At 42.8% G+C, this 22,310-nt stretch overlaps 1 protein-coding gene and 1 long non-coding RNA gene across 8 annotated transcripts in view; both read left to right on the forward strand.

The window, feature by feature from the left end:
• FOXN3 (forkhead box N3) overlaps positions 1 to 22,310 on the forward strand; it is a 196,209-nt gene that overhangs the window by 129,770 nt on the left and 44,129 nt on the right. The window lies entirely within an intron of this gene.
• LOC137856996 (uncharacterized) lies at positions 583 to 16,977 on the forward strand. Its single transcript, XR_011096912.1, has 2 exons — positions 583 to 11,166; positions 11,256 to 16,977. It is a non-coding gene; the product is annotated as an uncharacterized lncRNA (long non-coding RNA).

The following is a 22,310-nucleotide window of genomic DNA, read 5'->3' on the forward strand; positions in this document are numbered from 1 at the left end:
TAAAATAGCTAAGGCCAAGCAGCCTGATAACTGTGTGCACAAATACATGTGTGTCTTTATTTCTAAACGATTACCTTTAATATAAATGTGCATTATCAAAGATACTGAACATGTACAGATAAATATGCGGTTACATAGAGAACTACCTCTTTTTGTGCTGAAGATTTGGTCATCTTCCCTGTTCATGTAAACTGTGAAACCCATGCACAGAGGAAAAATTACCTTTGTAATCTAATGTTGTTCTGGAAACCCAGCTATTTCCACTCTTGATAGGCAATGGTTTCTTTGTCAGCCAGATGCTAGACTTGAGGTATGAATATGGCAAAATCATACATTTCACAAGTTTTTATGACAAGCACTGCCTTTCCCAACACTGTATATCATGGCTCTCCTTTTTTCCCTATTTTCTCTATACATATTTTCTTCTTTATTGTATCTCATGTTTCCGACAGCGATCCCTTTTGGTCCTTTGGAGCAGATCTAATTGTTCCCTTAGTAGTGTTTCCCTGTTTGTTTGCTTTTTTTTTTTTTTTCCCTCTTCTCCTTCAAGCATTTCCAGTTTCGATCACTGATTCTGACATTGTTAATGCTCAACACACTTTGGGTTAAAAAAAACTTAGGTGTGGGATAAAGTTGTTCGGGTTTTGTTTTCATTTTGTTTGTTTATTTGCTTTTTTTGTCTTACCCTACCATCAGTTTGTGTTGTTTCTCCCCCCCCAACTCCTCTCAATGCCATTATGTCAGTAACAACTTACTCTATTACCAAACCAGGGTGTATTTCTCTGTGTCATAAGGGAGAAGACTGCGTGATCCTTAGTGAGGTGAAGGTGTACTTCTGGATCTGTTTGTTGAGGTTTTGCTACAGTGGCTAGTGAGAGATGAGGTATTTTTTGTTTTTAATAGTATCACGACTTGTCTTGGTCTCACTGATGGACCAGAAGCATTACTAGGTCTGCATTTTCAAACTCTTTGTAGTAGAATTGAATTAGTGGCTTGAAGTTGGAAAATAGCAAATGCTGGCCAAGATGCATGATCATTTAAGAAACAAGAGTACATTTCTTATTATTTTTGTTTTGGTTTGTTTTGGTTTTGGTTTGCTTTAATTTGGCATCCAGTCATATCTCTGAGGTGATCTATTTGTTCTAGCTTTTTGGCTTTTAATACAGTTCCTCATTGTGTCAGTAACTTTGCTGCTTCTTTTATTAGGTTACAGCATCTTGCTATTTCTGCTCAGTACTTGCACAGGAAGCCTACCTAGTAGCTGTAAGAAAACGAGGCCTGAAGGATGTGACCTGACGTCTGAGGAAGGGTTTAATGTGGCCAGGTCTGGTGAACAACAGTGATGTTTGTTCTTAATGCTTTGAGCAGAATTAATCCCTGCAAAGGCAACCTGAGAACAAGTGAGTGCTCCGAGTGCAGTTTCGTACCAGAAGACAAGAGAAGCAGCTTGGTACTGTCTGCTCAAATTAATGCTTTAGACACCCAGCAGACGCTTGACTTCCCAGTACCATCTGAACAGCTTAATGCTTGAAGGCAGAAATGACAAGGGGCAGAAGTCGGTGGCAACAAAATCTAGCGAACAGGCAGTACTCCAAGGTCATGACTCCGTGGCTTTTCTGTTCAGTCACCATGGACTAGCAGAGCTCCAATTACGTCTAAAGAACGGGGTCCAAAGTTGCTAGCAGATTCTGAAATGAATCCTTCTGAAATTGTGTTGCCAGGATCAACAGCTACTCTCTTACCAGAGTTGCAAATGCAAATAGGTCAGTGGCTTGGTAATTTATGTTGTAACATTTAGTGATTTGCCAGCTGTCAGTAGAGGTGCCCCTTCTGCCTGTGTGCAGATACTTTCATGAACTCCAACATACATTAAACTCCTCCAGGTAGCCCTTAGTCTCCACTCTTGGGAGGACAGTGAGCAAAAATTATACAACAAACAGTGCTGAGTTTTTGACTGATATTTTACTTTCTCCATGATTAACTGCAACAAGAGATCTTAAGTATTTATTGTGCAGGAGGAGGAAAATGAAATGTAAGGGGCCCAAATGAAATGTACTAGTATACAAGGCCGTTAAGCAGCTCTTTAGCAATCCACAGATGTAGTATAATGGCTTAAGGTGATGATAGTGAACTATCAGCCTAACTAAAGGCATCTCTCACTTTTTATTTGAGTTTATTTGAACAAATGGAGATGTTGTGGCAGTACTTAGAGCACTTCAAAAATAATCTTTTCCACAGAAGATTGGTTTAAAATAATAATAAGGGAAAAAAATGTACCTTAGAGCAGATCTGTTATGTGAAAACAAATCCTAAAGTATACAGTTCCTCTAGATGTATTATTCAGCTGGTTAACCTGCTTTATAAGCTGAAATTCTTTTCCGGATAATATCCTAGGGGAGAGCACTCTGTAAGCCTGACAGGAGGAGGTGCAGCTTTACACACTCGAGACAATACGTAAGAATCCTAAAGCTGCTTCTTGGAGCAGTCTGCAACCTGCAATTTGGGACACACCCAGGTGCTGCGGAGGCTGGCCAAGGACCCAAGAGGAAAGAGGAGCTGTGAGCCTCAGCAGTTTATTCTGCTTCTGTGACTTTAAACGCTCTGATTTGAAAATGGCTAGCTGTGGGGTTGTGTTAAATGCTAACTCACATGAGCAACCATATCTGTAAATGTTTAATAATCCCTCTACCTCTCTTTTCACACACTGCAGGTTATTCAAGTTATATCAAAAATAATTTGATGAAAATCTGAATTTTTCTTTTCAAAGTACCTGCATAGTGTGAATCACTGTGTGGCAGCTGTAACTAGCATCATGAGTCTCCACTGGAATGCGTGTGCTGGTTAAAGTAATACCCCATACTGCTCTGTGGGGCTGCTTGTTGTGGGAGCGTGCAGCACGCAACGCTCTTTGGGCATTGTCTTATTACAGGTGTCTTTTTCAACACCTCAGCTTCCTTGGTGTCTTCATGTAGGTGTTTCCTCAGTATATATTAACTAAAAATCAGGAAGTGAAGTGTGGTTGGATTTACATAGGAAACCAACAGGCCGACACCTGCAGAACTTCTTCCCTGTGGGCGCTTGGTCCTCCCGAAGCAAAAAAGCCCCTGCAATAAGTTTGCTCCAGGTATGCAAACTGTTTGCAAAATAATGATGTAGAGTTTCCCATGTCCTCTCACTGGTTCCAAAGCAGAGGCTGCCCTGGGCAGGAGGCTGGCTCCCTCAGCTGGGAGCTGCGGTCAGCCCTGCTCAGGGACAGTGGGGACCCCGGGGCTAGGAGGCCACTGCGAAGGGCAGGGCGAGGTGGCCTCTTCAAAAGGAAACAGCCTTCCCCTTTCAGGCAGTTTGAAAAACAACATCCAGACGCGTGAAAGGAGAAACCCAGTTGGGGTCAATTATGGTTGGTATTAAAGACATCTTTAGAAATGCCCCATTGCATCCAACTCACCTGGCTGAGAATCTGAATGTACGTTTTCCTCTGCTTGGGTTCTGTGAGACGGAAGGGAGCAGTTTTACACAGTACTAAGTCTCCAAAATGATTCACAATCTAGCTGATTCTAATGAACTCAGGACAAATGCTGAAGCTGGGGAAGATTTCGACATGCTGTTCTTGTTATACCAACACAAAGAGTCAACCCGGCTTTCTCTGGCCTGCTGTGCAGTGGTGGTTTCACAAGTCGTATTTCTTCTGCACTTGTTGAACCACGTCACACTGCTCTTCTGCCATAATATATTCTCCTTACAAAGCTGACTGTCAGTTACATTAATTAGCTATTGGTAGTGATGTGTCTATTATAAATAGAGGACATTTTTTTTAAACAAACAAACAAAACTTACATCTTTATGTCTTCCCATATAATTTTAATTCATCTCTCCTGTTTACTTTAGGATGCAGTTCCTCTTACTATGTAATCACTTTATATGTATGTTTGCATTGTTCTCCTCCTCTATTCAGTGCATTAATTGTGGAAACTGCGATTTGGTGGGTTACTATAAATCTAGCTAAATTTAGCATTTCCTAGCTATTAAGTGCTTCACCTTTTCATAGTGGGATTTTTTTTTTTATTATTTTTGGGTGGGGAGAGGGGATTCTGCCACCTCCGTGACTTCTGTTTAGGTTATTTATTTGTGTATATAAGCAAATCTAGACTGCTGGTTATGCCATGTTTTTTGCATGCTGCATGCCAGTTCTGCAGGGGATGGAATTAGTTTGTTTATTTTATTATCGGGGTGTTCAAAAAAAAAAAGAAACTTTTGAGCAACCATTGTAAAAGTTTGAATTTGCTCAGTTAGAGACTAAGGTTTCCAATTAACACAAGTTTATTCTTTTACTTAGTTGTTTAGTCAAGAGTTTATTCCCCTTGCCTCTGCCCATTGTGCATGCCGGCTTCATAATTTATTATTTCCTTTGATGAAACTGAAATTCTGGGTAAATTTCTGCTGTCAGTGAAAACTTGCATTTTTTAGGAATTCACAACCCGGTCACTATAATAGAAATATGTTATACGATAACTAAGTTTCTAACTAGGCCCATAATTCAGGGGTGCATGGCACTTTGCAGAAAACCAAAAGGCCAAAAAGAAAATCAAAAGACCTACGATAGGCAATATCTAACGTGACATGTATATATGTAGCATGTTTAGCTTTCAAAAACCACTAAATATTTTCTATGCAACTATGGAATTACTTGGATTGTGCTAATAACTTGGCAGTTACCACATACAGGACTTCTCATCTTCAAAGTACTTTGAAGCATTATCTAATTAATTTGCCCAGCATCCTTTTCAGCACGTTTGGGTGAGTACCAGCACCCCAAGCTTAAGTGGAGAGTTTGAGCCCAACAAGTTTGGCAAGAGCCACAGAATCCCTGATCCCACTGTGATTCCTTGGTCCTTTTTTAGAATCCATCTCCTAAGAGTTTCCCAACAGTCAAGAGACATGCTGCAGAATTGTTACATATCTTCCTCTTTGTTTCGGACATTGAGGTTTGGAGACCTGAATTAATAATTGCATGGTAAGAAAATTGCCACAGGCTTTTGTTGTCTGTGGTGGACATTTACGCACCGGGGTTACTTCATAAGAGGCTAGACAGAGGAGGTGATAAGGGGATGCAAAGGCATTCAGCACTTGGCCACCATCCCAAACAAGGAGTGGGGAAAGGAACTGGGGAAAAGATTGTCCAGGTTAGGTGGTTATAAATCCCATTAGTACTTCCACAGCCAGACAGCATCTTTCTATCTCTGATTATCTGCGTGACTCTTCGCTGCAGGCATCATTGCTGTGTAGGATTTGGGCCTGCTGTCAAGTAACAGCCCCCCTGACCCTGTCCATTTTGGGTTCCACAACCCACGCCCACGAACTCCAAAATTTCAGTCAGGAGACTAAAGATTTACTGGGTATCTTTGCATTCCTTACTGCTGGCTGGAGCTGCACATAGGCATGTAGCTCACTTCATCTGCACAGCTATTGGAGCAGTCACATAAGTCAGTCAGTAATTTCCTGCAGTATTTTTTTCTATTTAAAGTACTGGAATCACAGAGCACTCAAATTAAGCAGTTCATGCACTTTGGAATTGAAGAGAGTGCCTTGGAGAAACTCTCAAACTGCAGCTGAATTAATGCTAACTGGGGCCTGAGGATTGCTAGCAAATATGGGCAGATGAGGGGCTGATAAACCTGGCAGAGTTTCAGAAAGCAAGGGTGGGGTGGCTGGGGAGCATTATCTTATCTAAATGGTAATTTCTATTCTGTACGTTAATTAAAACACAGAGTGTACAAACGAGCATTTAGGAAATCTTTTGGAGGATCTTTTCCTAAGGGGGTGTTTTGGAAGTAAATTGCGAGTTGTACATGTCTGCTCACTGCAGCCTCCAAGAACGGCGCAGAAGCAGGGGATCCAAATTCTGTGCCCCGTTCAAGGAAGAGGTTTGTATGTACGCGGATAGCTTTGGAGGAGTCTTTTTTTGTTTTGTACTTACTAATGCATTTTGGGGATCCTGATTCTCCCAGCAGTAAAGGGAAGAGATTTTACTTGTTTCTTAATGATAACTTCTTCATGAAGACTACTTGAACATATCCAGGAACCAGTTTGGATGAGTTCAACCAGTTATAGGTGGGGCTGGCTTTTTATTTATTTTAAGCGTGGAAGCAAGGTTCCCATTTTGTAATCAGAAAGTGTTTACATGGGAGGCATGCTTTTCGTTACCATGTCAGCTTTGCTTTCTTTGCTGTCTTATTGTGCATTCATGACTCTGATTTGTTTGCATCCCTGCTTCTGTGAAACATCCCATATTTTGCATCTCGGGTGGAATGATCTCATGCACTGGCAGATGTGGGTAGTGTTGGTATTTTATTTGCTACTTCGCCTTTTTCTGGAACATAAGCACATACCACCTCAAAAACCAACAACAAGCCAATCCCTCTGTAAAACACTTCTCACTTGAAAAACTGTCGAATTTATTGGATTCGTAGTAATAGCAATGACCTCAGGTGTAGCAAATGAATAGCAATGAAAGCCAAATAACAGTCTTCTGCAGGGTTTAGAGACAGGGATTTTGGTTTTTAAACTTTTGCAGAAGAACAAATATTTCCTGTTTGGAAATGGAAAAATAGAAGTTACAGATGCCTGTGTGGAATTAAAAGGGATTTGAAAATGAAATGTAACCCTCTGCCCCAAATATGAAATTGCATGTGGTTTGCCTGGGCATTTCAGGAAAATCCACTCTCCTAATCTAATCCAAATAATTAGATTTTGGATTAAGGTAGGCTATAGCCATTGGAACCAAAACAGGTAGAGAGAATTTGTATCCAGTCTGGACCCTCTCTTATGACACCTAGGTTATTTTTCCTATTTGTAAAACTCTGTAACTTTTCCTTCAATGATTAATCTGTAAGCAGAGTGCAAAAGGTATTAAGGCTAGAAACAGAAAAAGATGAATGCTGACCTTTCTAATTGGCTCTCGAAACCTGAAATATTTACTGCTCTGAGGATTAATATTGTTTGTGGAATGATTTGTCATCCAAACCAAGTATTTCTTGCTTCTTCGTGAAGCCAGCCCTTCGATAAATAAGCATCTGCTGGTGCCTCCGCATAGTGGAGTTTTATACATCAGTGTAGAAAGAAATCTTACTTCCAAGTGATTCAGAATACACTTCAGTAGCCGAGCAGACTTCACTGTTGGTTCCTTTGCTTTTTCTGCTAAGTGTGATCATGGTTGGAAATGGATGGCTCACTTCTGTATCTGAAGTCCGTGGCACCAGGAATCAAGACTTAATCACGCCCCGCATTGATGGGTGGCGGAGCAGAACGGCTCTCTCCACGCTGACAGCATGGTATTTTGTTCTTTGCTCGTGTTCTCTGGAGGTAGTGGAGAGGGCTATAAAACCTGTGATTCTGTGCTCCACGATGGATTAGGGGTTTTCAAGCATAACTTGGAGATTTTTTCTCTCCAGTAGTCTTGAGGCTGAGATGTCTGGTAGCACCCTAGAAAGCATAATGATGTTGCCTCCAGGAACCTTGATATTTTTACTGTTTTCTGTGAAGTAGCTTCTAGGATTAACTGTTTGCATTGCAGCATATTACAGCAAGTTTTATTAGCAGAGGATAACGACTTCAGCATTGCCCTGACAAATCTGTAGTCTCTTCACAATATGGACTCAGTAAATCTGATGAAACAGATTGCCTTTGTTGGCAGTGCTGGCCTGTTAAAAGTGCCTGTGAAAAGAAAAGGATGCCAGAAAGTACTGTACTTTTACAAAGGAAAACAAAGCAAACATTAAAAAAAAAAAAAAAAAAAAAAAAAAAACAAAGAGACCTTTCCTGTGGCTTTGTTGCTGTGATAAATACAGTGGGTTCCAGGAACTTCTGAAAGGGAGTCTTTAAAACTGATTTGACACACAAAAGTGCAAACACTGAGCTAATCTTGAAGAGCAAGTAAAATCACATTGTGTTTGACTTTAAAAGGGATGGTAAACTCTGTCCTGCTGGGCCTCTGCAGGATGAATGAACACTGATGTTTCAGAATCAAAGTAGCCCATGTCAATTCAGCCTTACGTGTTATGCAACGGCTGAGGATTTTAGGAGAATTATGACGTAAAAGCCCAGTGTTTATTTAATAAACCGATCATTAATTACAGTTTGGTAATTTGCTTCTGGGGCAAAATGAGGAGTAGCTGTGCAGCCCTTTTCATTTTAATCACAACATCTGTTGCAAGCATAAGTTTCTCTTCCCTAATGGAGTATTTTGCTGCACTGATGCTATGTGCATATTCTTGGCAATGCTTTAGCCCAGCTTGGCTGTTTGTTTGTTGGGGGGATTGGTGTGTGCCTGCTCCATGAGACACCGACCCATTTGCTCAGGACAAGCTGCAGGAGCTGAGCCACCATCGCTGGTTTTGATCATGTTTTCCTAGCCACGCGTTTCCCTTTTTTCTCTCTCTCCTATCCCTACCAATTAAATCAAGCAATTGTAGAAAAGGCACTTGTAACTGTACCAGCATTATAAAAAGATGATTTTGTAGGTCATTTATACTGAAATGTGCTCAGAAGCTCTACTGTAGCTGTCAGAGCTACAGTGGAAGCTATTTCTCCAAAGCAAGAAGCAGGCTTATACTTCCAAAAAGCACAAACTTTTGAATTGCCTCCATTGCTGCAGCAACCACTGCCTGTGACTCCAGACAGGAGAATGGGCTTTTTGTATTTACACTTAACATGCCCTGTCCTGGAAAAGAGGTTGTGGAAACAGATGCAAGTGTTGTAGAGAAGGAAGAGTTAGTAATTGAGCTGCGAGGTAAAAAACAAAAACCAGCAATGACCCAAAAACGCTACACTGCACGGGAGAGAAGTAAAAAGGAAATAAATTTGCTGTTGTCCTGTAGGACCCAAACCAGCACATCTTAGAACCTCGTTTCTTCCTGAAAAATCTTAATTTTCCAAGAATAATTAATCCCAAATTGGCAGTGAACACTGGAGTTTCTTGTTGGTCAGAGGTATGAACGAAAGTTTACATTTCATGAGAGGTTCAGTGAGCTTGGGGGTAAGGGTGCTTCAGGGTCGATGCTAATTCCTGCAGTCATTTTCTCCTGTGTCCATTAGCGGATAAAACCAAACAGGTTCCTCTTACCTGAGCCTGTGGCAAGAGGCAGCATTCATGGCAAGCAGTATTGGGTGTTGATATCAGTAGTCTTGGGGCAAATGTTTAGCATTTCTTTTTAGGAGGAAAATCTGATGTTTTCCCACCTAGCCTTTTGACAGTGATAGTTTGCTTAGCTTGGTAGTCCTGATTTCACACCAGAATAAAGGAAAAACAAAACAAAACAAAAAGCATAGTGTATATTTACTAGCACTGATACAGAGAACAGGGTTACTGTGTTGCCTTGCCCAAATCTAGGCTTTAATTATTTTCCTTCTTTCCGAGTGGAGCTTAAGGGAGCAGCGTATAGCTGATACAGCCTCATAAAGGCTCCCATGTGCTGGCTGTGAATGCTCGTGCTAACACCACTTCTTTTCCAGCCCTAATGATTTCTATGGTCCTTTGTCACCTGAGTGTGGTGGCCTGGCCCCAAACCACACGTGTGGTGCTGCGGACGGGCTGGTGGCAGGGAGCTGAGCTGCTGCGGGCAGACCCCAGTGGGGGCTCCCGATTCCACCACACACAGCTCTGCAAGTCTGTGGAGTCAGGGTGGCCTTCACCGAGGGGTTCGGACTGCACGTGGTCCTACCAAAACACCCACATGAATTGGGAGCTTTAGTCTCAATTAGGGGATGGATGTTGTAAAGTGAGTTGCAGGGGGAAAAAGTTGCCACCTTATTTTTAATTATATTTGTACAACTTTGTATGCAGTAATTATGTGTTTTACTCTGAACATCATGTTGCATTGGGAAATAAATGGTATAGGCTGAGTCTGAATTTTAAGTGTGAGCACTGTTTAAAAAGCAATTAACACCGAGAGGTGTGTGGAGTGATAAACGGGGGAGGAGGCGAGCAATTGGAAGTGAAATGATCTTGCTCTAACAGCTTAATGTTCAGGGGATGCGGTAGGGAAGCAACTCGTGCATCACCTGAATTTCTGTGGGGCTTTTTGGGCCAGGCAAATGCTGTGGCAGCATGGCGTTCATGTGTGGGGCTTTGGCTGGGGGCTCTGCCTTCCCCGCTGGCTTTGCTTTGCCCACGGTATTGACGAGAGCTTAATTACATACACAGTGCTTACCGAATGTAACGTAACTTCACTTACAAAAAGTTTAGCTTTTATTGTGGTTTTGGAAGACATCAAAGAAGTGAGATTCCTATCAGTCTAGCTTTTCTGCTCGGTGACTCATGGACCTTCATGTGGCTCAGATAGACACAGGTACGTTTTACAGCTTGGGCATGGCTTTGACAGGTTTGAAAGTAAATAGGCTGAAACTCTGAAAAACTGGCAGTAGTGCCAGCATACTATCCAAGGGGCATTTTGACTACCAATCAACTTAAAATATTTTCAGTTCTCTCATCCTGGTTCGTGTGTCTGGCAGACAGTCACGTTAATGAGAGCAACACGTGCGCAGTAACAGGACAGACTCCTGTGGCTCTTAGATGAAGTTCTCAATTAAGCACTTCCCTTCCTTCCAGAAATGACAGGCAAAAGCTGAAGTAATAAAATTTGGGAAGTAAATTTAAGGAGATACAATGGGTGTTGAGTCATTGCTTCAGCTCAGTTTCTGTATTGTGAAATGTTTATTTTGTCTGTAACCTAAAACTCCTCCCAAATGTTGGGCCGGTTATGTTCTTTTGTTCAGGGAAACGAGTAATTTACCAAAGCTACAGAGAGTGTATTACAGTTCTGATTCAATTTGCCAAAAGAAATAAAGAAAATTAAGTTTCTGTAGTGTTTTGAAAGCTCATTTCTTTAAAGACCTTCCAGACATTTAAGCGTCTAACTCTTAGAAGTGCAGTGAAAATGACTTTATATGCAAAACAGCAAGATTTTGAAATACGAGTTAATTTTTAGAACTTTGCTGCAAGTACTGTATTTAAAAGTAGTATTTATTTAAAAACAATGGAGAACTTTTCCTTGCCTGACGGGCTGTGGTGTGTTTCATTCTACCAGAAATGCAGAACTAAGGCTGTACCTCCTGAGCATTAAATGTGGGTGAACTTCTTGTTGAGGAGGGTTTGTTAATGTGGCTTTACAGGTAAGCTCTCTTCCTAATAACATGGCGGGCCACTCAAAAGCATTTTTGTCGGCATAATGGCTTCTATTAACTAGAGTATTTCTTTCGAGGCATCACCAATTCCAGCTCTCTGTCAACATCGCTGTGTCAGTGAGTTCCTTGTGCAGACCTGGCTCAAATGTTACCAAGCTCTGGTTTACACCAGCAAGTTTTGCCAGTTCCGCCTCATCATCCTCTCACAAAGAGAAACCAGTGCTCCCAGCTGAATTCCTCACTGCAGCTTTGGGAACTCGGAAGAGCAATCACTTATTGTCATGGAGAAGAGTTGTACAGCTGTGTCCATGAAAAGCTCTCCCCCCGTTGGCTCTATCAGTGTTGTACCTGGGCTTGGTGAGAGCAGGTCTCTGGTACCTGCTCGGGCTGTGCTCTGCTTCCCTGGAAGTGTGAGGCTGTGCACACCAGCATGATCCCAGCTGTGCTCTGCCAGCCACTGGTTTCTTGAGAAGGAAACGTGGACCTGACAGTCTGGATGGTGGAGGAGCAGAATGCTGCTGCAACGGGACGTGGAGGGTGGGTGAGCATCACCCTAGGGGACGCCTCCAGCACCGCTGCTGAGTGCTCCCCATGCCCCAGAGGCCCTGGGTGTAGAAGAGACCTCCAAGCTCCACTGCCAGTTAGCTTCCTCAGGTACAAGAAAGGCCCTGACAGCTGTTTAGAGATGGCTTTCGTGCACCCCAAGGCGTGTGTTACCTCTGCCACCACAATGGTTTGTTGCTCTTTCAAGTCAGCGCAAACCAAGGCAGCTTTCCTCCTGGTTCTACATGGACATGGTGGAATGGGCAAGTGTGGGCTGTGGCTACAAAAATGAACTCTGCCGTATTCAGAGCAGTCTTCACCCTCCAACCCCCTAACCTCTCTCATGTGTTTCAAATCATGTTCTGTCAGTATTTGGGCAAGAAGTTGAAACTGGAGAGTGTTTCAGCGTGTTAGTTATCCTTATCAAAACTGGAAAATTTGTTAGCGTTGTTACTGCTAAACAGCTTCACGGTTGTGCAGATAAGAGTGCCTTTTGGGGACGAATTGCCACTAATAAAGCATTTCAGAGCACAGAGACAGCATCAATGCTGAGCAAAACCGTGTAGCTAAAGATTGGAGCACACCCCTGTGATGGAAAGGTTTTGCTGGGAAGGACTGTTTGTTCTGGCACCGTTCTGCACACCTTGCCCACATTCGTGTGGTTTGTTGACTCTTCGCTGTCTCCCAACAAAAACTATTCCAGACCACTATCACTGGAAATGGAGCACAAGTTTGAAACCAGAAGTCTTCCTGGTTTTCAAGTTGTAGCAGTCACAGAGGAAGGCAGGAAATCAGCGCTGCCAGTGGGAAAGAACAAAATGGGGAATAACGCTGGCTCGAAGGCTCAGAAGAGGAGATTGCTTGGATTGTGAAATTAGTTAGGGTTATTTTCATGTAGGAACAAAGACTCCATATACATTTGTTACCAATTGCTTATAATGCAGGTCTCTCCTATTTTGTGTAATACTCAGAAATGCATGGGAATTTGGAAGTTCTTTCCTATGTGCAGCACACATTAGTTTAAAAATTGGCGTAAAGGAATAGGAGTTTTGTTTTTCGGGTCTTTCTTTCTTCAAAAAGTGCTTATACCGAATGTTTTGTTTTATATTGCCAGTTTGAAGTGGAGATCAAGTCAGCAGTGCAGCAGCCACCACGTATAGCTGTGTGAAGAACATCTCTTGTAAATATCAGTCGATACATCTCTGAGTGTTTTATGGAACGTAACATAAAAGGCATATTCCTTGCCAAAACTTCCTTTGTGCTGGGCTTCTCTCTAATGTAATTTCCATCAGTTAAAGAATAAAGAGAGCATGTTTTTGGGCCCGTTTTGCTTGGCAGTGCACAAAGGAAAAGAAGGTTTGGGGGGGTGGGGAGTATGATTTCTCAGCTCCTTCACACAAAGAAATACTGTACTGCTTTCAGAGATCTCTTAGTACAAATGCCTCCTGTCACAGGCGATCAGTGTTACGCCATTTTGACACAGCTGTACAGGATACTGCAGTGCTTTATGAAATCGTTGCCCTGGACTCAGTACAGGAGGACTGGAACTGGGCTAAAGCCATAGGTCTGATTTTCTGTACTCATGCTGGTGCTAATTGTGAAGCTAAAATTGCTTCAGTGGGTAGTTCTCAAATGGCACCATTTAACGTTAACGTGCACGTAGAGGATGAGGCTAACCTAGCACAGAGCTGCTTGGAAGGACAGGGGCTGTTTGTCTGTCTGTTTGGGGCTGTGCAGCTGTGTGCTGTCTCAGAGGAAGGAATCAGAAAAATCCAAACTTGCATGGCACCCCTGTTGACTTTATCTTCTGATTTTGTCAGCATGTCTGTATCGAAACCCTGGTAGTTTAAAATGTGGTTGGTTGTTCTTTCCTTGAACTTAAACCCAGTAACCTAGTTGAACGCGCCAAAGGAATCCAAACAGTGTGGTAGGGCTGGATGTTTCAGGAACATCTTATTTCAACCGTTTCATCCATAGCAGATGTCCCACCAGAACATTGTCCCATCCCAAAAAGTCCGACTGCAAACCACCAAATGCTTGGCTCTGTCTCCTCCCGCTAGAAGTGGCATCTGCCAGATCTCTGCACCAGGAGACAAGGCTTGACTGGCAAAAAGAGTTGGACTCACCTCAGCAGGGTGTGGAGGGAGGCAGCTGGAGAGCTCTATACCCCACCTAGAGCAGGCAGTGCTGCTGCCAAGGAGGGAATGGCCTGGCTGGCAGCGGGTCACCTGGCTCAGCAGCTGCCTGAAGACACTGGTACAAGGGACGATGCTGCGTGCCGCGTGCTTGATGTGCCTTGAAGTAGTTCTGCTGCTATAGCCCTACGCAGGGAAAAGCAGAAGGTAAAGAGCTGATGTTCCCTGTGGTTGTTAGCACAAGCACATGCACAAGAATGTGGTTCGTGCTTGTTAAACTCGCATCCTGGTTGCCCTCTCCCAGATGAGCTGTGTAATACTGAAAATGAGATAACAGTAAATAAAACGTTCAACCTAGTTTGAAACTGTCAATAAACAAATGTCTCTGTTTTATGTTGTGTGCACACATTTGGTTATCAGATGTTTCCAACAGTCCTGCTGCTTGATGCTCTTTGTATGCATCTCCTTTTGGGACTCGCATATGAATTTTCTCCTAATTACAATCTTGCACTGCTAAAACTAGTTTATTAATGATGAGTGACCATGACTCCATTAATGTGTAAGAAGAAAGTAAGATCCAACTCCCTTGCCTTCTGCTGGTCACAAGTACTTTGAAGGTAGGTGGCTTTATTCCCATGCTTACCATTTGAATATGTTATCTTTTTATGCTCAAAGTATCAAACTTCCTCATTAGTGGGCTTGCTGTGAGAACATCCTCTAGAGCTGGCTTTTTGACTTAAAACAGAAACTGAAAATTTTATCAGACTTACTTGTGTTGCACTGAATTCTGTCAGATTTCTTGGTGTCCCTCTATTTTTCAATTTTCACGAAAGTACTTCCTTTAAAATCTAGTTTAAGAGCTCGTGTCTTGCTGCTGGTTCAGTAACGCAGCCTGCTCTGTTTGCAGTGTGTCGCTGGTACGTTGCCCAGTGCTGTGTGCTCATGTACTAGTGGAGGGGGATGTTTGGAGATTTGAGGAGACAAAGGTCTCTGTACTCTTTCATGTTTGCATGGGATTTTTTGTTCAGTTCCAATTCATTGCTTTTTAGCAAGTGTGGGCCATTCAACTTCCACTGCTTGTTTATTTTTGTTTGTTTGTTTGTTTTCCTTTTCTTGAAGTCAAAGAAACACATCAATATTTGTGATTCTGGTGGATTTTGAAACAATTGGTCTGTTTGTTTGCTAGTATATTCTAGCAAAAATGTGTAGGCATTGCATAATGAAGGTAATTAATGTTGCCTCTGAGTTTCCATTTGATTCACACTGAGACAGGGAATCCTGATGTGCAAATGATGGTCCGTCTGTATTTGTGTGAACATTTTGGGTCTTTCAGCCTTGTGTTTCCCACAGCCCACCTCTGTTATTTTACCACAGGCATTGATACGTGCTCAGTTTAACGGTTTCCTTTTGTACTTTCTGAGGTTTTCCTGCTTCTTTTTGGTTCTTATTCTTGTATTTCCCTTTAAAAGAATCTTCTGGCCCTCCACAGGTAATTTTGCAGCTTTGCTCAAACTCAGATGTAACAAATTCTGCACCTTAAAGTGAACTGTGTGAATTTGTGTTCAGCGTGTACCAGATTTTTATTTAGTATGCCTTTAAATGTGGTTCATGCTTGACTTTCACAGTGAAGGCGTGCTGGATATTTCAGTGCAAGTACACCTTGTTTCTTTATGTTTGCTGTTGGTGTGGGTATGGGCTACTAGTAACACAGTAAGAATAAAGGTTTCTATCGATATTTATATAAGGTGTGTGGTTTATTTTTCCCCATTGGATGTGTTGTTAAATAATAACTGCTGTGCTCCAGTGTTATTTTTTAGGTAACTTTATAAAAGAACACACATCACTTGAAGGATTAGTTTTTTTTTTTCCCCTAAACTGTTGCATGGAGAATAGTGTTCAGTATATAATGTGTTAGACCGTGAAGAGTAGAAATGCGGTCTTTGGGTGGAAAGAGGGAGATGTATGACATTCTGGTGACACGTGTATAATTAGTTTTGGGGAAGTGAGGCAGAGTTATGATTTGTGGTCAGCTGTGTATTAGAATAGGGTTTTGTTGTTTCCTTAAGCAGACCTAGAAGGCTGCAGAATGGCAGCAGCCCTTGTGCTGTGTTTTTCCTTCGCCTGGAGAGAGCAGACTGCGCGCTGAAGGCAGATGAGAAGGGGTGCAAGTTACCCTGTCAGGGCACAAGAAGCACTTTCTCACATCAGCATGTTGTGTAGCCTTAATTTTGGTCGTCCTAATACTTGGCTCAGGTGAGGCAGGCTAGAGAAGAGGACACTTGGTGGGCCTTTTGAGAGCTGGGGCCAGCTTCTCAGTTCAGGCTCGGTCTGGTTTTGCCAGGAGCTAGAAGACCTGTAAGAAGAAGAGACATGTTGTCAGAATTGGTTGGTTACTGCTTAAAATCACAGGTAAATGCTGAAGAATAAAGACTTCCTCCTTCCTGACCGGACGAAACACAGGAAATGTGGCCAGCGGTGTGCAAACGAAACACCTCTGAAGTGATGCGAAGCCGAGGATGTGCGGCGAGGGCAAGGCTTGCACTGAACAGATGGTTTCACACAGCATCTGCAGGAGTGAGGCTCGCCTTGCTGTCTCCTCCTTTCGTTCTGCCTCCAAGGAAGGTGGCTTTTAAGCGTGGCACAGCGTTCCCTCTTGTGCATGACAGGGGCTGCGGGTGCTGCCGGCTGCCATGGCAGTGGACGGGACGTGCGCCTCAGGGCGGCCTCACCCTGGCCAGGAGACCCTGTGGCAGCGGCAGAGACCTTGTCCGGCTCGGGAGCGGAGCTGCCCCTGGCAGTCTTGTCAGGGATTGAAATGTCCTGACCGTGCCCCGTGCCGTGGTGGGTCAGGTGATAAGGGTGGTTATTCTTAGGGCATGACAGCATATTGAAATACATCTGTGCCCTGGTGTAGGGAACCAGACGTTTCTGAGGTGCTGTGCTCCATGTGCCTCTCAGGGCTGTGTTCCCTCCCCTGCTGCCACACCACAGCACGAGTACCACACTGGGCTTTCTTAGGTCAATCAAACCCTGTATTTAGTCTTTTTCCTCTTGATTGCTAAGTTATTTTTCAGTAAGCCATGAGCAAATATACAGACGATTCTTACATAAGCCACTTTAATTATGTTTGTCAATTTAATATCCTATTCTGATCTCATTTGCTGCCCTTCACTGACTTCAGCAGGACTATTTCTGATGCCTGGCATGATAAAGGAGGGTTGCACCCGGTCACTGAAATGCCCAAGTGCTGCATGATTTTAGGATAGGGCCTTTCTGTCCAAGCAGCAGCCAGGCCCTCATGTGGTGCAGACACCCATGGGTAACAGGGAAGCTGCCAGCCATTTCTGCCCACAGACAAAACGTGTCCCACGTTTCAAAGCTGTTGTCTTCCCCCGCTGTCTCTGCACACCCAGAGTCTCAGATAATTAATTTGGCAGACCTTGGCCTGTATTTTTATAACTTTATTTTTTTAACCTGTTGTAGCCTGCCGTGGGTTCTGCCAAAATACAAAAAGCAAGCGATGAAGGGGATCTTCAGAAGGGTGTGTTTGAAAAGCTTTTATAATAGTTTATTTTAAATTCTTGCCTCTGTGTGGGTGAAAAGTAATTAAAGCAAGAACTACATTGCAAATGATGTTAATTCTGAAAATACATTAAGTACATATCATCAAAGTTTTTATTTCTGAAAGCTCTAATTTTGTTAAAAATACTGAAAAGCAACTCCAGTAGAAGCCTGGTTGCACTGTAAACGGTGCAAAAGTATTTTAGTAACTGTAGTACTAATGAGCAGAACATTTTTTTTCCCTTTAATTTTTTTAAATGGCATTAGTATTCCAAACAGCAAAATCCCTGGCTGGAGAATTGTAGAAATGATGATTGCTCATTAGCAAATAGAATACAGATGTTCTGTTCATTTTGCCTGAGTGCTTCACATAAACACCTTGGGGAGTGACTGGCACGGAGTACAGAACTTGATAGCATAACAGTGTGCTCGGCACTTTGGGGCTGGCAGCAGAAGCAGAAGCATACCATGTAATTTTATAAAATTTTGTGTAATTTTTAATCATTTGTAGAGTTTGTGTAAAGCGAGAACCTTCATATGGGAGAGGGAGGGGGAATGTGGATGTCTATGGGGCTGTAAATGCCACCAGAAACTACAGCTGGGTCAACAACGAGTCCAGGAGCTGGACCCATTGGTCCATGTGGGTCCCTTCCAACTCAGGGTATTCTGTGCTTCTGTGAGCTTCGTGGAGGGCTGTTCACATCTTTCTGGTTGACTTTCAACCTTCAGTTGACAAAGGTGCAGATTTCCATCCTTCTGCAGGTCTGTGAGTCTTGTATCAGTCACATGTTTTTGAATTTCTTGGGCCTCTGAGGTGACATCTTTTTGGTTCCTTTCTCATGTTTGTCTCCAGAAGGGGTAACCAGGTGAGGAATTTGCTGTTCTGCCTCTCCCCTTTCATTCCTCCATCTTGCCCCCACCCAACAACAATTCCACTTCTAGAGCGAAGTTATTCTTCTGCACTCAGGAGATCACCCTGCGTGAGAGCAGCTTTGCTTTTAATCATATATGTGACTTCTGTTGAGCACACAGTAAATAGGGACTGGAATAGTAAAGCAGCACTGGGAACTTTCTGAAAGTTGTGTGTTGGGAGCATTGGGGATTTACTTCCCAGCATGATGTTGCTGAATAAACAGTTTTCTGTGACTGCCCGTGGTGCTTACGGAGAAGCTGGAAGCGGAGATGCCCCTGCTCTGCTGGCAGAGCTCAGTGGGTTATGCTCTTCGTGTCCCTTGTCTTTGTTCTCTGCTCCTTGCAGAATAGCATGAGAGGGCTCCCTTTCAGTGAAGATGCAGGAATTGTTTGTTTTTTTAAAATCCGTGTAAAAAAATGCCAAATCTCATTCATGACATTTTGTGGACTTTTAAAGAAAGGAGATTCCTAGCTGTGATATTACTCTGGCCTCTTGCCATGGTGTGTGTTGTACTTGTTTAGTTGCCAGGCCAGGCTGGGAAGAAGCTGAATGAACTCTGAAAATCTTAAATTGCCTTAATTTTATTAAAGAATATGTTGACTCCAGTGGGTTTTTTTTTCTCTTTTTATTTTTTTTTTTTAAGTTGGATAAGAAGTCTTCAAATTACTGCCATAAAGTCATAGAGCAGTAAAGTTGTGCTTCAAAGCAAAACAACCGTACCTGTTTCAGACTGCAGCTCAAATGGCATGTGCCAGACCTGACTCCTGCTGCAGCTACTCTGCAAAAGTATTACGCAGCATTACATCCTTGGCAAGCAGTTATTCAAAAATGCTTGTATATATCTTTTTTGTTTTGGTTTTAGTGTTTTGCTTTGTTTTTAACCTTATAAAGTAGTTTTTTCTTTTCCACCTCAGAGGGAAAAATATTAAACAATGTCAGCCCTGGGAAATGGTAAGATGAAACAAATCAGAAAATAGGATCGTGCACCCTGAAAGCAGGTTATGGCCTTGGCGTTTGTTGCTTGTGAGCCTCCACCCTCTTTTTAAGCAAATGCTCAAAACTAAATGGAACTTATTAACATTATTTTGTCCTGCTGCGTTGAAAACAATCTGTCTAAATGCAAAAATCCATGGTAGGTATCACAGTTAAACTACCTCTAGAGGCAGAATCAAATTAAAGTGAATTGAAACAAGTTGGATCAGCATGAACCGACTCTGTTTGTAAAGAGTACTTTGCATTTCTATATCTTTTCAGAGCCATAATTGAGAGAAGAATATCAGCAACTTCACTTACAAAGCTGCTGTTTGCTTCCTCCTTTTGCCCTAATGCAAACAAAATAGGCAGGCTCCCAATTTGGAATCTATTGAATGAACCCAAATCACTTATTTGCTGTTTAGTTGTCGTGGCAGCAAGGCAAATAGATGTGTGAAAAGATTAGCCAAACAAAAAGGCAAAAACCTTGGCCCTGTTGTAAGGATTTGGAAACACAGCTAGTAGTTCATCAATTGCTGAAGCTTCAGAATAAAGGCATTTAAGAAAAAGCAAGCTGAAAATAAAGTATCTCATCTGTGCTGTCTCTAGGAATCAGGGAATTCTTGGAATAAAGTTTTGAGTTTTATTGTCTTCTCTTCCTTACCCTTCTTGTTTCTGTTTCATTGTAGCTTCAATATATATTGAAAATCCCATGCAACGAATAGTGAGCGTGTAGAAAAGTATGTTAAAGAAGGAAATTAATGGTCAGCTTAGCTCAGTGACTGAGACGTTGTCCTGTGTGGCTGAGATGTATCAGAAAGTTGTTAGTGAGGACATTAGGTTTCTTGTTCAATCGCATTAGAACTCTGAAAAACTGTGCACTTCAGGACAAATGCAGCAATTACTGCCATCAAAGATGCATGTAGTTAGAGAGTCTTTACCTCAAAAAGCTTGCTGAGTAACTAAAGAAGACAGGCAGCCCATGCAACATTGAGGAATTAAACTTCATCCATTTCGAAGGGAGAATGCAACGCCTCACCTGAAACCACAGTGGCTGCATGGAAATGAACTGGGATATGAATTTGAGGCTTTGCCACTCTCCAGGTTCTGTTGACAGAACTTTGCTGGACATAGGAAGAAGGACTGATCCCAAAAGTCTTCCTCTGGAGCCCAACTTTGATTGTGGGCCCAGGGCTTGGCAGAGGGAGTGCGGCTGAGCTGAGTCTCTGGGTCTCCTGTCCCTGCCTGGCGGTCTGATGTGCTTTACTTTGAAGTTGATAAATGGAGTCACAGAGAATTGTTGCTGTGATATGAATTATTCCCACTGTTATTAAATAATAAACATGACCACAGCGACCTACTCGCTCTCTAGACTGCATTCCTTCTGTGCCTTAATCTCAGTAATGGCTTAGTATTTGAACTAAATAATGTCATGGGTGAGCTGCGAGCTGCTGAAGAAAGGGGCAGCAGAAGGAAGTTGGTAGATTGATACCATATCATGTGTATCATAAAGCAAGGTAGTAAAAAGCCTCAGGAAATTATATTTCTTAAGTAATGCAGTCAGAATTGCACTTAGACAGAGAAGATTGCTTTGTATTTACTAGCTGTGTTTACTGCTTTTTCTGATGTGCCTAAATAGGAAAAGCAGGTATTCAGAAACTTCGGGGAATGGAAAATGGAGTTCTAGACCTGAATCTGTACAGCTACTTTTGGGAATAACATCGCAAAATGAGTGAGCTTGATTTGCTGCACAGCAGATGCCAGGATTATATGATGTGGAAGGAATTTTTTACTTTTAAACCCTTTCAGTGTGATGAAATGCAGGGGAGAGGAAGGAGGGGCTGACATAAGTGCCCTCATTTTTTTAACCTCTTCTGTGCTTTGCATGCAGACACACCGGTTGACTCACACAGGCACAGCTCATCTGTGTAGGTGGACTCGACCAAAACAGTAATTAAATGTAGTGTATGTTTCTGGAATAGAGCTAAAATGGAGTGGAAAGTAATTTTATTTATTCTGTGGTTTTAAGCCATGCTGCTATAAACAGAAAATGCAACAAACAGGGAACTGAGTTCACGTGAAAATGGATGAAGAGTACAGTGTGTCTTTTTTGGTATTTATGCATTATTTAAAACAAGTTTAGCAGGCTATAAAGCTTTTGATTACAGCCAGCTTGTGTGTTCTGCTACATTGTGCAGCATCACAAAATAAAATGGACTGGTGGTTATTGACAAAAGCTGAATGCTTTCCAGGGCAGCTCGTGGGAGGAGTAGGTGGTGGTTGGCATCGTGTCGTGCTCTCCCAGCCCATGCAGTGCCATGCCGGCCTGATTCATAGAAACACTTCCAGAGGCACTGTCGTGGTCTTTTTCATTGAGAGAAAAAGAAATGTTTGAATGAACTTTCTTGGGTTTCGTGCTATATTTAGTAAACGCCATTGACTGCTGTTCTATTTAAAAAAAAAAAAAAAAAGGCAAAGAGTAGATCAGAGGCTTTATTGGAATAACCTGGTGTCCCTAGCAAGCGATATCCCTGCACCAAGATGAGCTTTCTCTGTCAGTTGTGAGTTGTGGGGATGTGAAGGAGGTGTGTGGGTGTGATCCTGCCGCGTGTTTATGGAGCTCTCTCCCCTGAGGCTGCAGCGGTCTCCTCAGAAGGGCCAGCAGCAGCGCTCACCAGAGACAGTTCAGTTTCAGTCCTGCCATGTGAAGTTTGAGTTTGCTGTCCCAGCACTGCTTCCTTACACAACTGGAAACTCGTGCGAGGAAATGGGAAGAGTGTTGGGGTTTTGCACTGGGAAGGGTGTTGGGGTTTTGTGCTGCGGGAGGCAGGGAGGAGGACAGGCAGCAGGAGCTGAGGGGCCAGGGCCGGGCCTGCAGTGGGGACAGAGCAGCGGAGCTGCAAAGCACTGAGGCACTGAAGTGTGTGCCCAGCAAGGACAAGGACAGAGGTGAAACCCCAGATAACGAGATCTTTGTGGCGTTTCCCTTCTAGGCACTAATAAAGCTC

Source organism: Anas acuta, chromosome 5, assembly GCF_963932015.1.
Source record: "Anas acuta chromosome 5, bAnaAcu1.1, whole genome shotgun sequence".
Taxonomy (NCBI): domain Eukaryota; kingdom Metazoa; phylum Chordata; class Aves; order Anseriformes; family Anatidae; genus Anas; species Anas acuta.